We start from the raw sequence: 12667 nt of genomic DNA, 5'->3' as shown, positions 1-12667 counted from the left end.
AGAGGTGTCTCCTGGGGAAACCGAATAGGGCTGGGGTGACATCCAGGGCCCTTTGCACGGGCTGAGCCCACCCTCTGCTTTGACTCTGGTGGGGATTGTAAAGCTGAGCCATGCCACTTTCCTCCAGGCTGCTCAGTGCTGTCCTGCAGGACCTGAGCTTCTGCTCCGGCACGCGGACCAGCCTTTTGCGGACCTCGGCTGTCTGCTGTAACCACGGCCGTGGGGTCCCCCCTTCTGGAGTATGCAGTCTCGCTTCCAGGCAGACATTAAACTAATAACTACATAAATACTCTTTTAATTACAGTTGTTATAAATGCTTCAAAGGAAGAAGTTCAGAGGCATAGGAGCCAATAATTAGGGAGGGGGAAGGGACACCTTCCTGAAGGCAGAGTGCTAACACAGCACCCTGGGGGAGGAGCCTTCTGCTAGGATGCCAAGGTCTTGAGTGTATGTGTGTGTGTATATTGAGTGTGTTGGTAATGGGCTTGAACTCATGGCCTGGGTGCTATCCTTTTGCTTTTTTGCTGGGCACTACACTACTTGAACCACAGCTTCATGTTCAGCTTTTTTGCTTAAGTGGAAATAGGAGTTTCAGGGACTGGCTTTGAACCTGGGCTGGCTTTGAACCTCAGTCCTCAGATCTCAGCCACCTGAATAGCTAGTATGACAAGCATGATCTCTAGCAGCCAGCTTTAAGAATTATTTGCGGGGGAGTGGGGGTGGGGTGGGGGTGGGGGGTCTTGGGGCCTGAACTCTGGGCCTGGGCGCTGTCCCTCAGCTCTTCAGCTTAAGGCTAGAACTCTACCACTTGAGCCACAGCACCACTTCCAGCCTTTTCTGCTTATGTGGTGCTGAGGAATCGAGCCCAGGGCCTTGTGCATGCAAGACAAGCGCTCTACCACTGAGCCACCTTCCCAGCTCTACTCAAATTTAACACTCCACCACTTTGAACCAGAGTACCACTTCTGATTTTCTGGTGGTTCATTGGAGATAAGGATTTCATGGAGTTTCCTGCTTGGGCTGGCTTTGAACCGGGACCCTCAGATCTTAGCCTCCTGAGTAGCTAGGATGACAGGTGTGAGCCACCAGAGCCTGGCTTGAGAATAACTTAAAAAAAAATATTTTTCTATACAGCGAGCAGTGAGTTGGCATCTCTTTTGTAATAAAGGGAAGTGGTCATTATTATTATTATTTAATTTGTTTCATACTGCTTTCAAAGTTGACTATTGACGGCTTCTGGCTTGATCTTTGCTGAAAAAAAAAATCCAGGGTAGGGAACAAAGCTAAAGGTGCTGGCCATGTATAATACAAGACTGTAACTTATAGGGTACAGCTTTCAGTGTGTGTGTGTGGGGGGGGGGGGGAGGGTTATGTCCTTAAGAAACAGAACATTGTCCCCATGTGCAGTGTTGTATTTGTTTTCTAGAACATCACAGTGTCAGCTGTGTGTGAGTTTGCACCCAGTTACTCGAATGCATGATTGCATAGGAGGTACTCAATAAATGTTTCCCGAATGTGTACATTTTGGTATTTTTTTTTAAGGCTTTTGGCTGTTGTTGGTTCCATTTGGCTTTTTGTTTTTGGTGCCCGTCCTAGGGCGTGAACTCAATGCCTAGATGCTGTCCTTTAGATTTTTCACTTAAGGCTAGCGCTCTACCACTTGACCCACTGCTCCACTTTTGACTTTTTACTAATGAATTGAAGATAAGGGCCTTAGGGACTTTTCCTATCCGGGCTGGCTTTGAACCACCATCCTCAGATCTCAGCCTCTTGAGTGGTCAGGATGACAGATGTGAGCCACCAGCGCCTAGCAAGGCTTTTTAGCTTTTGGTCCTAAGTAGGACTGGAGACATTCAGCCGCCTGCCTGGCTGCTTCAGGATCTTCTGATGCTTGAATAATTAACGACCAGCCACTGGAATGTTCCTCCCCAGCTCGAGGACACCCATCCCTCCCCCAGGCCCAGGCCCAGGCTGGGAGCCATGGGCAGTGAATCCTCTTAAGCTCTGCTCCTGGCTTGTCTTCTGCCCCTCCTAAAGGCCAGCTTGGTAACTCAAGCAGACTTCTTCAGTTTCCTCTGCGGAACTCAAGGGAAGGGGGCTTGCCCTTTCTCTCGTTGTGGGGGCTTTTCCCCCCTTGGTTGTAAAACAGTTCATGTCCTGTCACGCGTGAGATGAGGAAGTCTCAGCCTGGAAACTGCCCCTCCTGTTTTTTTTTCACTTGGGGTCTTGCTGTGGGGGGGTGGAGGCCCTGGCCTGAGGGATGCCCTTGCCTCTGTTTCCCCAGGTGCTGTCCTCAAGCAAGGTCAAAGGTGAGCTTGCCTTGGTCACTCAGGAAGGTCACCCCGGAGAGCTGGTCCTGGGGGGGGGCGTCGTGTGGAGTAGAGCGGGTTTAGTTACCATGGCTGGCAGCCACTAGGGTCTTGGCTGTGTTCTAATCCTCCCTTTTCCAGAAACCACTTCCTGGAGCCTTACAAATGCTCTTAGGTGTCTTGTCTTTGGTTTTGGTGCTGGTCCTGGGGCTTGAACTCAGGGCCTGGGCACTGTCTGTGAGCTTTTTTTTTTTTTTTTGCCTCAAAGCTAATGCTCTACCACTTGGAGCCATAGCTCCGCTCCTGGCTTCTTTTTCTGGTTAATTGGAGATGGTTTCACAGGCTTTCCTGTCCAGGCTGGCTTTGAACTGTGATCCTCAGATCTCAGCCTTTCTGAGAAACTAGGGTGACAGGCTTGAGCTGCCCTCGGCCACTCCATGTTAGATTTGAGGACAGAGCTGTGAGAGGTGCGGAGATGTCAGCCAGGCTGGGCCAGGGAAGAACTTCCCTGTCCTGCCCTTCTGCTTGCGGCGGGAGCTCGGGCTAGGGTCTGTCTGGTCCTCTGGGACCCCAGATAGGGCCAGGGCTTAGGTCTTCCCAGAAAAACCTCAAGGACCCCATGCTAGGAGTCCTGGCATGGAGATAGTCATCTGTCAGGAAACAAGCCCGTGTGTTTTCCGGGAGGAAGCTGGAGAACAAACATCCTGCCCCAGTGTGGAGACCACCAGCAGCTGGTACACCCCCCCCTTCCCCCTGGCTGAAGATTTCCTGAGCAGCCCAACCCCCTAGCCCAGGAGACACCTTGGGCTCTGGTCAGTCCAGTTCCTCAGGCCCGCATGTGAGGAGGAAGTTACTAAGGAAGTCACATTGCTTAGGCTAACTTGAGCCTTCCTGTTTCTTCTGCCAGCTTCCTCCTTTCCCATTCTTCCCCCTCTGCCGCCCTCGGGGCCTCTGAGGGCCTTCTCTTCCCAGCTGCTTTGCTCTCAGAAGGGACTGGTCCTCGTGTCACCACCCCGTGCCCTTCTGTCCACGCAGGCCCAACGCAGCGAGGCCACGGCCCCAAGTGCCTCCTTTTAAGAGAACCAGCGTGCCAGCTGCTGCCCGGGTGGGTTTCAGAAAACAAAAACACAAAGGCCCAGTTCCTGAAGGGCCGACAGCTGGGTTTCCAGGAAGCAGGCGAGGACTTGTGCCACGCGGGAGAGACCCCGCGGGTGGGGGAGGGGCGGTCTCCCCTGGGTGGGCCTTGGGGACATTTTCATTCATCCTCTCTCAACATGTCAGCAATGCCACCCAGCTCCCTCCATCCCTTCTCCTCATTAGTTAGGTGTCTGGCGGGGGGCTCCGTCCTGCCCTCCCTCTCACCCGGCTTTTTCCCTCCTCCTGTTCTTGACAGCCCACCCCAGAGCCCACTATGTCCACGTGGAACTTGTCATCCTGCTGTGGTGGCCGGTTAAGATTTGGAGAAGGTAGGGGGTCACATGTACGTGTGTGTGTGTGTGTGTGTGTGTGTGTGTGTGTGTGTGTATGCATGCATGCATGCATGCGTATGCTGGTCCTGGGGCTTGAACTCAGGGCCTGGTGGTTGTCTCTGAAGCTTTGTGCTCAAGGTTAACTCTCTATCACTTGAGCCACAGCACCACTTTCACCACTTTCTGGCTTTTGGTGGTTCATTGAAGATAAGGATCTCATGGACTTTGCTATCTAGGCTGGCTTTGAACTGAGATCCGCAGATCTCAGCTTTCTGAGTAGCAGGGATTATAGTTGTGAGCCACCAGCGCTGGGTTGGGGGTGGGGAGAGTCCACAGTTAAGATGTTGTGTGTGCTGAGTGGGATGGCTCGCCTGTGTAGTTGGGTGACCCGGAGACTCCGCGGGTCGCTGCCTCCTGGTGCCTTGGTAGCCGAGTAGACGTTCTCTCTGGCCAGGATATAGGACACAGGGCAGGGACAAGAGAAAAAGCACAGGTTGTGTATGTACTGTGATGACAGCCGGACTCCTCACCCCCCCAAGCATCTCCCCTTCCCTCCGTCTCCTTCTCCTTCGCTTGTCCCCTCTGGGTGGATGGCCACAGGGCAGGCTTCCTGGTGTGTCTTGGGTGCAGCTGGATCTGGGGTGGGCAGTGAACAACCCAGTGATCCTCCTCGCTTCCATCTCCAAGAGCAGCTCCGGGCACCGTCGTCAGGTGTTAGCATCGTCTGGGTGTGAATCTGTGCACCTCCAGTCCTTCTCGTGACTTCCTCGACTCCCTGACCCCGGGGAGCCTACCTGGAGCCCTGGTTGAGCCACAGAGCAGGTTGGTTTCCTGGCTGTAGGCAAATCAACATTGAAAGCAGGATTGTCCTTAGCCAGGCTGATGGTTGCATAGGGACGTTTGGTAAATACCGATAAATGTTAGAGCAAGAATTGATCCTCATAATCCCCAACTGGCGGTGACCAGGCCAGGTCCTCTCGTGAATTCGTCCGTCTTCTGCATGGACGGATCAGGCTGTTTCTGGACCGTTACAAGCACATGGAACCCTGCATCCTGTCGTTTTTCTCTCTCTTCCTAGAATATTATGGCAAGTAAACGTCTGAAAATGCTTTGTGTTGTGAGCACACATAGGCTTTCCAAAACCTTCCCAGCTCCCAGTAGCCACCTGCAGGACCTCCATTCTCCCAGGACGGACACCGTGCCAGCGTGGGCCCTTTGATTGCTCCACCTAGCCACATGATTGGACATTTATTTAAAAAGCCAGGTGCCAGTGGCTCACACCTGTAATCCCAGCTACTCAGGAGGCTGAGAGCTAAGGGCAACAGTTTGAAGCCAGCTTGGTCAGGAAATCTGGGAGACTCTTCCTTATTTCTGACTAACCACCAACAAGCCAGAAGTGGAGCTGTGGCCTTGTGTGGAAAAGCTAAGAGACGGTACTGTACTCTGAACGCAAGCCCCAGGACAGGCACATACAACTATGGCACACTTAAACTCCAGCTACAAACCAGCCTCTGACTAAATGTAAAGCACTCTCCTAACTGTTATTGGGCTGAAGAGGAAATAAAGAATAGAGTGACATATATTTAGAGAAATGTTGAAAGCCACAACACCATGTCACCAAAGCTATGGGAGACAGCTGGCACCCTTCTCTTCCCCTTAAATGCTTTCAGTATTAAAAAGGAGAGAAGAAAAAGAATGAACGGGACATTCAGCCTGAGATCTTAGCAAAAAATACAAACAGCCCTAAAGGAAAAGAAGAAAAAAAAGTAAGGGCAGAAATGAAAACAGCGTTCCAGTGAAATTAGCAGATACATCCAAGCGAAGATTGTTTCTTTTTTTGGGGGTGGGGGGGTCTGGTCATGGGGCCTGAACTCTGGGCCTGGGCACTGTCCCTCAGCTCTTCAACTCAAGGCTAGTGCTCTACCACAGCACCACTTCTGACTTTTTTCTTTATGTGGTGCTGAGGAATTGAACCCAGGGCCTCATGCATGCAAGGCAAGCACTCTACCACTGAGCCACCTTCCCAGCCCCGAAGATTATGTTTCTAAACAGACAAGTCCACTAACCTCTGGCAAATGATTTCAGCAATAAGATGGATAAAGGAAACACAATAACAAGAATGGGAAAGGGGACAGATCTGGAAGAGATTTTGAAGATAGAAAATTGATGCAGAGAGAATGAGGGAAGGTGAGACATTGCTCCAGAAGAAATGTACTCTTAGCTGGGCATTGCAATGTGCCTCACATCTTTAATCCTAGTTACTCTGGAGGCTGAGATCAGAGGATCTCAATTCAAAGCCAGCTGAGGCAGGAAAGTCCTTGAGACTCTTAATCTCCAATTAAGTGGCCCTGTGGCTTAAAGTGGCAGAGAGCTACCCGTAAGCAGAAGAGCTCAGGGACCACCCCCAGGCCTTGAGTTCAAACCCCAGTACTCTTTATCTGACTTATGTAATTGTGACCCCTGTGTCTATCACCTTCATAATAATAATTTTTTTTAAAAAAAGATTCACAACAGTAGCTGAAATTTGAGAATCTCAATTACATGGGAGCTTTTCTGCAGCTGCGTGTGTACCTCCTTGGGGAGGGTTTAGTGATTTCTTATTCAAGTGCTGCCTCCCCTAGCCCAGAAGTTGTGTACCCCAAGTGTCATGGCTAGTTAATTTCAAATTTGGTAAGACCCACAGCAGCACACTTTTCCTTGGCTTTAGCCAGAAATGAAGAGCTCTCCAGTTCATTCTAAAAGTTAGTCACACGGATAGGCCTGAGCATAGGGAAGAGAAGACCCTGTTACATAATCCAGAAATACACACACACACACACACACATATTTTTGGTTGGTCGTGGGGCCTGAACTCTAGGCCTGGGCGCTGTCCCTCAACTTTTCAGCTCAAGGCTAGCGCTCTACCACTTGAGCCACAGCGCCACTTCCAGCTTTTTCTGCTTATGTGGTGCTGAGGAATCAAACCCAGGGCCTCCTGCATGCGAAGCAAACACCCTACCGCTGAGCCACCTGCCCAGCCCTCCAGAAATATTTTACACACAAGCTACTCATCCCATCCCCATGTTCTGAGAAAAAGGAAGAAAGGTCAATATCAGGAGAACTTAATTAGTAACTGTGCTGTGCTAATGAGTTAAAGAAGTAAAACTACTACAATATATGTAAGGGGAGAAATTGATTAAATTGAACAGCCATTTCTCCCTAATCAATATGCTGTAAAGGGAATCGAAGGGTATGTTCTCAGCATGATAAAGTATCAGTGTTATAAATAACTAATAAACACTGGCGGCATTGCCGGTACACCAGAAACGTGATACTGCCACTGTGGCGATCATTGTGCTGAAGCAGAGACAGAGGAGTGTTAGAAATAGAAAAATGGTAAATCTGTAAATCGAGCTACTCAGGAGGCTGAGATCTGAAGATCTAGCAGAAAAATGGGTTGCAGGAGATGGCCAGGTGCTTCTGTGCACATGTGTGCGTGCGCACGCGTGCGTGTGCATGTGTGCGTGCACATGCACGTGTCTTGCTGGTGGCAGCCATCAGTTTCCTGCTGATTAGCTCTGTTCCTCTCTAGCAGCCAGCAGAGCCGGGGCGGCCCGTTGGCTGAAGCTCCTCTCTACCCTCCGCAGCCTCCCGCTGGCTCTCGAGTCCCCTGCTTCCTGCCTACCTGGGGTCCCTGCACCCTTTTTGCAGGCCTTTGCAGCCCCGCTTTGTTCCGTTTCTGGGCAGGGTGCCCGGGTTCCCGCCGCCTTGGGTTTTGCCTGCAGGTGTGTTGGTTTCATTTGCACAGCTGGCACCTGGCGGGACTTTGGAGTCCCTGCCAAGTCTTCCCCCAGTTGGACCAGAGAGCTTCGGTCATCTGAGTGGCCGACCGTTGGCTGTGTTGGGAGGTGCGGGCGGGGCTGGGATGCAGGGTCCCTCTCGGGCATCATCACGCCTGAGCAGCAGTGCAGGCAGACCTGGCAGAGGAGGTGAGCGCTGGGGGGGGGGCTGGGCCAGGCCATGGCGTCCGGGTGTGTGGCATGGGGGCCTGTGTGGTGTTGATGTCACGCGGCACGCTGAGCCAGGGCGGAGGAGACGGTAGGCTCCCCATGTGGACAGACTTACCATGGTCGCTCTACTGCCCTTGCAGGGTGCCGGCCGCAAGGGCTGGGCTCCCAGGGCAGTGATGTCCCATCTCTTCTCCTGGTTGTTTTGTTTTTGGCTGGTCCTGCCACCTGAGCCACAGAGCCACTTCCTGCTTTTTCTGATTAGTTTATTGGAGATAAGAGTCCAGTCCTCCAAATCTCAGCCTCCTGAGTAGCTGGTGACAGACAACCTAACATTCCCAATCTGGACCCTTTCGTGTTCTCCCAGCATCTCAGCCAAATCTGGCCAGGCTTTTTCTTCAGCTGCAAGCAAAGCCCTGACTGTCCTAATGTCTGGTGTGGCTGAGCCCACCGCTTAGGGACCCATATGAGTGGCACACGTGGTGGCCACACGTGGTCAGCCAGGGTCATGCAGGACTGGCCATCACATTGTCGGCCAGGTTTGAAGATGAGTAAGGATTTCAGGGTGAGGAAGGACACAGCCCTACACCCCCAAGTCGGCCCAGCCATCAGTGTGGCTGGCCTTGCGGTGTTCTGTGTGGTCACGAGTTGGGGTGCTCTGTGGTAGCCTGGGGACTTGACCTCCAGAGCCACTGAAGCTCCTCTCCTGGTCCCAAATCACTTCTTTTTTTTCTCCCTTTTTGCTGCCTGTCCTGAGTTTTGAACTCAGGTCCCGGGTGCTGTCCCTGAGATTTTGTGCCCAAGGCTGGCACCACAGCTCCACTTCCAGCTTTTTTGATGGTTCATTGGAGATGAGTATCTCACACAGCCTTTCCTATTGGGACTGGCTTCGAACTGGGATCCTCAGATTTCAGCTTCCTGAGTTGCTGGCGTGACAGGCAGGAACCACTGCCACCAGCTGCTTCCTTTTTTTGTTCTTTATCTAAACTCAGACACTCCCTTCCTCCCATCCCTGCGGCTTCCTTCCCCTCCTCCCTGGTCCCCCTTCCCCCCATGGCTCCTATCTCTCTTATCTGGGGAAGCCCTTCTCTCCCAGGGCCTGACACGGGGGAGGTCCCTGGAGGAGGCCACTGTGGATGGTTTGGGCCAGTGTCTCCCTGCTGAGGGCTGACCCTCCTCCGGGCCCTCTGGCTCTGTCCAGATGGTCGGTGCTCATCCGGCGCTGGCAGTGAGCTCTCATTGTGAGCGTTTGTCACTCGCCACATTCAGCTGTCAGCCTCGCTGGCCGCAGTGGCAAGAAGGCCTGCTCCATTCCCCGGGGACATGCCAGGAGGTGACAGAACCGACCTGGCCATCCATCCCAGGGGCAGCAGCTCCCACGAGGGCCAGGGCGGGGCGTGGGAAAGGTTAGGCAGAAGCTGGACCTGTGAGTACATGGGCCCTCGCGCCCCTCGTGATGCGGCCTTCCCGTGACCCCGTCTGTAGCCACAGTCCCCCTCCCCCCCCATACTGGAGGCCGGTCGGCCTTTCTAGAGTGGTGTCTTGTGGCTTCTGCACAGAGGCCTTCTGGGAAGGGAAGGGGAGGGAATAGCGGAAGTAGGAAGTCAGGAGTGAGGGGAAGTGGTCCCCATCAGCACCCCCTTGGGACGGAGGGATGCTCGTTGCCTGGTGTCTGGGGTGCTCTAGGCCCACGTGTGCACTGAGGAGGCTGGGCAAGGAGGCCCGAGCCCCTGCCCGTCACAGGGCCTTCCTCCACGAGGGGCTCGGCCTCCAGGACTTCAGAGGGGGACCAGCCAGGACCACCGGGGGAAGAAAGCTTGGTTTTCCCACCCGTCCTGCCCAGCACGAGAAGAGGGCTGAGCTGGGCTGAGCTGGACCGCTGCAGTGGCTGTGAGCCAACAGGAGAGAGCCCCCGGAGTCAGCACCCCAATTCAGGAGCCACAATGAGTCCACACATAGAGTGGTAACATATGGATATGGCCCCAGGGAGAAGACACTGGCAGCTGGGGGGGGCAGCCGGCCTGAGCTGTGCCACCCAGTGACTTCCCCACCGCCCGCAGAGCTGGGGAGGACGGGCCGGTCCCTGTGGCCTTTCCTGTCTACTCCGGCGGATAGTATTCTGTGCAGTCTAAGGGCTTGAACTCGGTCAAGGCCTGGGTGGTTGTCCTTGTGGTTCCACCACTTGAGCTACAGCGCTGCTTCCAGCTTTTTGCTGGTTCATCGGAGATTAGAATCTCATGGACTTTCCTGCCTGGGTTGACTTCAGATCTCCATCTGCCGATGACAGGCGGGAGCCACCGGGGTTCCGCTCAGACTGTATGATGTTTTTGTTTTGAGATTGCCAAACTTGACAGAAAAGTGAAGAGCGGTTGGCCTGCCCCTTGTGGCCATTTGTCACAGACAAATGTGGGGTATCAGTTTGAAAGCGAGGTGCTTGACCCCTAAATACCTCAGCCTGGTATGTTTCAGGAGGCTGATGTGCTCGGCCAACATCTGGGGCTGAGGGCGGGGCTCAACTCAACCAATCGTTCCTGCAGCCAGCCAATCACCTGTGTACACAGGCTGTCCTACTCAGAGTTCCCCAATTGTCCTCCACAAAATGAGTTTTCCTGGCTGTTTTCCTGACCCAACAAGCTTCCTGCCTTTTATTCCATTTTGTTTCCTCAAAGTCTTTCAGCCCAGAAAGGCCTGAGTGCTGGGTGTGGATCTGTGTGGTGAGGGCTTTGCCAGCCAGCTGCCTTCTAGAATGGCGCCTGCATTTGAATAAGTTCAAGTTCCGTTTGCATAGTTTCGGCACTAGCCTGCTGGTGTCTGGGCTGCGTCTGCAGGGAGGTCCTGAGCACAGGGTGCCCCTCACCCCCCACGTTGTTCCCTTTGTCCTTGCCAGTGAGTCAGACACCCCTCAGCAGGTGTAACTTTATATTGTATTTCTGCCGTGTCCCAGCTGACTGTACAGATGATTGTAGGCACTCTGCAGCAAGTCTGACCGGTCGGGCAGGTGTGTGTCCCGACCTGTGGGCCGGCAGCTGGGGGACTGGGCACAGATACCACGGTTTGGGGGCGGGAGACTGGATCAGGTGCAGGATGGCTGCCCGCCGCCCCGGCCCTGAGCTGCTGGGTATAATGGGATATGGGCCGGCCTTCCTCAGGACTCCAGGTGGTGGCTCTGAGCCTTTGTCACCAAGGTCCAGGTCCCTGCTGGAGCTGTGCCGGTCACCTCCAGCCTGGACCTGCCCTGACTGCCAGCTGTCACACTCCCCCTCCCTGTGCCTTGCTGGCTTACACCTGGGATCTGGGAATGCCAGATAGCCACGGCCCGGTAGGAGCCAGCTCAAAGGCTCTGGCCAGGATGCCCCCTGGGAGCCCCTACCTGAGACCTGTGCTGTGCGTAGTCTCTACTCCTTGGGGGTCTAAGGCTGCAGGCGAGGTCCTTCAGCTGGGAGGACACGTGTGAGCGTGGTAGGCGCTGTGGACATGCAGGCTGGGGGCAGGGCTGCAGGGAGAGCTGACCACTGCCTCCCCGTGGGTCCGCAGCCTCCTCCCTCCCCAGTCCCATCCCGTCCTCCAGGCTTTCCCCGCTGTGTCTTCTCCACTGCTTTACCTGGGGCAGGAGCAGAGCTCGGCATCCTGTCCCTCTTGAATTTCTACTCGTCTCGTCGTGTGTGTGTGTGTGTGTGTGTGTGTGTGTGTGTGTGCGCGCGCATGCACGCGCATGCATGGGTATATGCGAGTACACGTGTGCGCATGGCAGTACTGGGGCTTGAACTCAGGGCCTACACGCTGCCTCTTCACTTTTGCTCTAGGCTAGCATTCTACCACTTGAACCACAGCTCCATTTCCAGGTTTTTGGTGTTCATTGAAGATCAGAGTCTCACGTATTTTCCTGCCTGGACTGGCTTTAAGTCTCAGTCCTCACACATCATCCTCCGGAGTAGTTAGGATTACAGATGTGAGCTGCCAGTGTCTGCCTTAATATCCTAAAGCAACTCCTTGCGGCCTCCCGGGAAAGCTTTCCTGACCCCCGTCTGCCCAGATCTGCCCTTTGACTGGACTGCTTCAACCCCAGCTCTTGGAGCCAGGGCCCTTGGTGTGCCAAGTTGTAGCTGCCCGGTTTCCTGCCTGCTGCTCCTACCATGCGATATGATGGTGAATATGAGGTTAGTGCAGCTCATTCACTGACACCACCATAGGAGTATGTGGGAGAGTGGGCTGGCACTAAGTAGACACTCAATAAACACTCATGGCTATTTGCATATGTCGAACTGAAATGCAAAAGTGTCTTTGCATTGTGGTTCTATTAGGCTTTAGCTCCTGAGCTCCTGTGTCTTCTCCAGAGGTCCCTCTGTCCAGCATCCTTGAGAGCTTTGGAGCCTCTGGGTCCTGTTCTAACTTCAGCCTTCTTGACAAAGATGGCAGAGTCCCTGCACCCCCTTCCCGCTGCCCACACCAGATGCGCCTCCTGCTTCCCGGGGCCCGTCGGCCTCCAGTGCTTGTAATCACAGCCCACACCCCTGGGCCAGCATAGACAGAGCTCAACAGACAGGGAAGGCTGAGACTGCTCAGTCAATCAATCAATCAATAAACCAATCAGTCTTCCTCCCACAGCCTCTCCTCCCTGGCGTGTCTCATTACCCAGGCCTGATGATCGGGCAGAAGCAGCCTCTGCGTAAAGGTGACCCCATTTCAGGTTTGTCAAGGCAGTCAGGAGGGGCAAGAGAAAGCAAGACAAAGAAGGGCGCCCTGGATGTGTGTCTGCCGGTCTCCGGGGACGTCTGGGAGCCTTGGTTCCCGGGCGGGGCCGTGTGCGGGCACTGTCAGCCCAAGGCCGGTGTGTGGAGGCGGGAAGCGCAGAGAGCCCACACGGTCCTCCTGGGCTCACCAAGACCCCAAGACCAGCCGCAGC

General features: G+C 54.1%; 1 protein-coding gene across 2 annotated transcripts in view; it reads left to right on the top strand.

Annotated features, from left to right (window-relative positions):
* Positions 1–12667, top strand: part of Znf710 (zinc finger protein 710) — a 37519-nt gene that overhangs the window by 2951 nt on the left and 21901 nt on the right. Inside the window, exon 1 of one of the 2 annotated variants that reach the window (XM_042670428.1) lies at positions 7726–7746. The exons of the other annotated variant lie outside the window; for it this stretch is intronic. The gene's annotated coding sequence lies outside the window, so the exon portion shown is untranslated. Of the gene's footprint in view, positions 1–7725; positions 7747–12667 lie in introns of those variants that run through there. 2 annotated transcript variants of the gene reach the window in all.

Source organism: Dipodomys spectabilis, unplaced genomic scaffold (genome assembly GCF_019054845.1).
Source record: "Dipodomys spectabilis isolate Male_0828 unplaced genomic scaffold, ASM1905484v1 ptg000552l, whole genome shotgun sequence".
In the NCBI taxonomy this organism is placed as follows: domain Eukaryota; kingdom Metazoa; phylum Chordata; class Mammalia; order Rodentia; family Heteromyidae; genus Dipodomys; species Dipodomys spectabilis.
Note: the sequence above shows the minus strand (reverse complement) of the source record. Positions and strands in the feature narration are given on the sequence as shown.